Source organism: Anarhichas minor, unplaced genomic scaffold, assembly GCF_050575085.1.
Source record: "Anarhichas minor isolate MPS153535 unplaced genomic scaffold, ASM5057508v1 ptg000004l, whole genome shotgun sequence".
NCBI lineage: Eukaryota > Metazoa > Chordata > Actinopteri > Perciformes > Anarhichadidae > Anarhichas > Anarhichas minor.
The window spans coordinates 9025314-9029614 of NW_027466450.1; positions in this window are offsets into that span (position 1 = coordinate 9025314).

The window sequence follows — 4301 nt, forward strand, 5'->3', positions numbered from 1 at the left end:
TCTCCAAAATACTGTAATATGATTGATATCAACACAAGTTTACTCACTTTCCAGTTTTGTTTAGAATGATTATTTATTGTGAATGATACATTATCTTTGTAAGTACCACACTGTTGTTTTATAATGTCCATTGTAGCTCATAAGGCTAATTGACATTTGTAACAGTAGCATTTCAGTGGCTCTAACATTATATTCATGCTTAATGTTTTCTTAAACCCATACAAGCCTAATGGCATGTACTAACAAACAAAAACAAGTGACCTTGTGCTGCTTAAGGGTTTCTTTTTGCTGAAGCTTATATTATGGTTGTCTGCTGTTGTAGATCCTCCCAGGAGTGAAGGTGATCATTGCCAACACAGAGACTAAAGGACCCTTGGGAGACTCCCATCTAGGAGAGGTAAGTCACAACGTCATCTGCCTTTTACAGAGCCGACTTGTTTCACCGTCACCTGTTCCACCTGGTTGTGACCCACAATTTACGTGCACTTGTTATCAGGTTACAGTGGGCTTTCCGCTGTAAACTAATCTCTAAAACGTCTTATCGACTTTCTCTGGTAGAGAGCCGGTTCATCTGCACGTATACACATAAAATACATGTATGCAGGTGCATACATGTAAAACTGTCAAGACAAGTCAAGTTTTCAAAGCAGAAAAGAAACACAAAGTTGCAAACATCTTTATTTGTAATTTTATTGCCCATGAAGACCAGTGAATACATTATTCTCTTTTCATATAAAGGTTGGATAATGGCACACTAGATCCATTACTTTGATTGTGATGTTATTATTGTGTGTGTGTGTGATAGATCTGGGTGAGCAGTCCTCACAATGCCACGGGCTACTACACAGTCTACGGTGAGGAGGCGCTGCACGCTGACCACTTCAACACCAAGCTCAGCTTTGGCGACACGCAGACTGTCTGGGCGAGGACGGGCTACCTGGGCTTCCTGCGGCGCACTGACCTGACGGATGCCAGTGGAGGTGAGTGGAGTCGCTCCAACTCAGTGCATTACTTTTGATGTGAGCTGGACTCGTACTTTGATTTTTGGCTCCCCAGAAAAATAAAGATATTTTCTACCTTCTGTTTTTCTCTCAAACATCACCTCAAAACTTGATATATTTAACTTATAAGACATAAATTGATATATCTGAGATTGTGTGTGTGTGTGTGTGTGTGTGTCTCAGAGCGCCATGACGCCCTCTATGTGTTGGGCTCTCTTGATGAGACTCTGGAGCTGAGGGGAATGAGGTATCACCCAATAGACATTGAGACCTCCGTTATCCGTTCTCACAAGAGCATAGCTGAATGGTAAGAAATTTACATCAATACTTTTATTACTGTTTAGTTTCAATGATTTATTATGTAGTCAGACGTGTATTCATTTTATATTCAAAATATAGCAAGATGAATTCTGACTACTAACTTCTCTCATCTTCCCTTTTCCTCTTCTTCTGTCTTTCCCTTATGCTCACCTCATTTTCTCCTCATGCCATCTTTTCTTTTTCCTTTTTTCCTTCCCTGCGTGCACCCTCCACCTCCTACTCCCTCCACCTCCTACTCCCTCCTTCCAGTGCGGTGTTCACCTGGACCAACCTCCTCGTGGTGGTTGTGGAGCTTGAGGGATTGGAGCAGGAGGCCCTGGACCTGGTGGCCCTGGTCACCAACGTTGTCCTGGAGGAGCACTACCTCATCGTAGGAGTGGTGGTGGTGGTCGACCCCGGCGCCATCCCCATCAACTCCAGAGGGGAGAAGCAACGCATGCACCTCAGAGACGGATTCCTGGCCGACCAGCTGGACCCCATATATGTGGCTTACAACATGTGAGGGCCCTGCTGCAGGAGGGTTACCCCTCCACGTGACTCATCACACAAGAAGAAAAAGCAGTAAACGCGGGGCACGTAATTGTAGCAGGCCCGGGGTCCGTATGGCTTCTGCTGAAAGAAACCAAGCTCTTCTTTCTCTCTCACAGAGGGGGAATATGAAAGAAACATGGATGCAAAACTTCACAGCAAAATGGAAAGAAATTCCAGCAGAAATAGGAGCGACACAAACCTCGTTTTTTTTTTTTCTCCCTGTGATTTCTAGCCTCAACAATTGTTGAAGAGAGTTTTGTATGTATGATAGAGCATCTGACCCCTTAAACCTGGGACACTCAATAGCAGTACAGCAGGTGGCTAAGGTATGATACTACACTGTTCTCCAATATTATGAATGTTCGTTGTGTCTGCTATACACTTGTGCCATACAGACAGGACTGACACCAGTACCCTAACCCTGGTTCAAACTAGCTCTCAACATGTTTCATGTTCACAGAGCCTCCTGTGCCATTGCAGGTCGTATGTTTTCCATAGAAAAAGTCTATCCCACGTATATAATGTCATTTCCTCTGTGGGAGCAGCTCTTCAGATTACGGCTGCACCCTGAAGTGAACCCTGATATTTGTGTTCAGGCTCAGTTCAGATCATGTTATTGCATCAACAAAGAGTCACACAGCTGCGGTGTTGGAGGGGCAGTTGGTGTTATTTGTTACTCATCCCGGCAGTAGTACTTTAGTTTGTGGTGTCCGAAACAGAACGTGCAGAAATAATGTTGTGGTTTGATTTAATCTTTTCCTTTCTAAATCTGAAATCTGTAACATAGTTATTGTTTTATCTGAACAAAATGCAATATGAGTGATGTGAAAGATGAATTTTGAATGACTGCAGACAATAAATGCCGATCGTTCGAAGTCATGAGATGGAGGAATATAATCGTTGCTTACTATTAGCAACGTGCCAAATTATATGAATTAAGCCTTAAGTGTTTTTCCAGACGCCTGATCCTATTCCAGCTCCTGTTTGACTCAATTTTGTGAAGTTTATCAGCTGTTGGATAGGAAGGGCAAATGCAGAGGGAGGTTAGGTATGGTGAATCCTGCTCTTATTGCACCCAAAGTCTTTCATCTTTTTGGCTAAGATGAATATACTTGATCATAACATCAGCCACCACAAACACACTTACTCCATAAATATGTTTAATAATGTCTGTCCCTGTTGAATGTGTGTTTTATAGCGAAGGTCTGCAATAAGGTGCAGTTGGTATAGGTTTGACGCAGAATGAAAAATGTGAGTTGCATGTACCATATGATGGCAAGTGTCTAATATGCTAGTAACACCTTGACCTCCCACCTGATCCCATTGACTTTGCAAAGATTCACTTCACTGTATGTTGCTTCTTTTTTCTACGTGCACATCCCTTCAGAAACAGGCTCCGGCCCGCTGTAAGTATGTACAGGTTTTATGTAAATTATTAATAGATGGAGGAGACGACAGGAAGCATAACACAAAGACTGAATCTGGTATGTATGTGAACTTCTCCCTCACAGACAAAACATATTTTAAACTTATTCTTATGTGTGGACATTGGGAAGAGACATGAAAAGCCTTGTAAACATTTTTATAGTAGGAAAGAACAGTGGGAACTTGCCACTTCCGTGATGAGGCGAAGCACACTCCGAGCACAAGGAGAAGACAGTAATGTGGTGGTGACTGCTGAGTCGGCACATCCTCCAGAGCAAACTGTTGTTAACATATGAAAAGATACATTTGTCTGATATATGGTTAGTTGTCATTATTTTCATAACATGATTTCTTAATGAATAAAAAAGTGCTTTCAACTTGAAATGTTTGTCGTCACTGAACATTCAGGTGTCGTTGTCTTTTTTTAAATGCTACAATTTAAGGTTGTAGTGAAATATTTCAGTTAAAGCTTCTTGTAAAAAAAAAAAACATGCACACCCACCCCTGATTTGTGGGGACAAGAGTCAATGAGACGTTAAAACTCCCACACAGTTCTGAGATCTAATCAGCCAAAATATTTTAAATCTTCTGCACGGGTTTAATGTGGGTGCTTTACAGCTCAATATGAAAATATTATCACAACCTCATACAGAGTTTTTAGGACTTGTGGTGCAACAGCGAAGCAACTTCTACATATTCTATATTACTTTGATATATTCTGTCACTATAGCCTACAGATTTAATAGTATATTGTACTATTGGCAGTACTTCATATTGTAAACCCACCTACCAACTCAGCTACCCACTTAAAAAAAGAAGAAAAAAACAAGCAATGGATTATACTTTTTCAGAGAGTGGTTATAGAAAAGGACGAGGAAGTAAACTCACTAGTTGTAGTGATACAGTGTCCATCCCTGGCAATAGTTTACAATGGTATTTAATAATGTAAAAAACAGGAACTGATGTTTACATGATAAGTACGATGATAGGGTGAGTACTTATAAATGATAACAAACCATAATA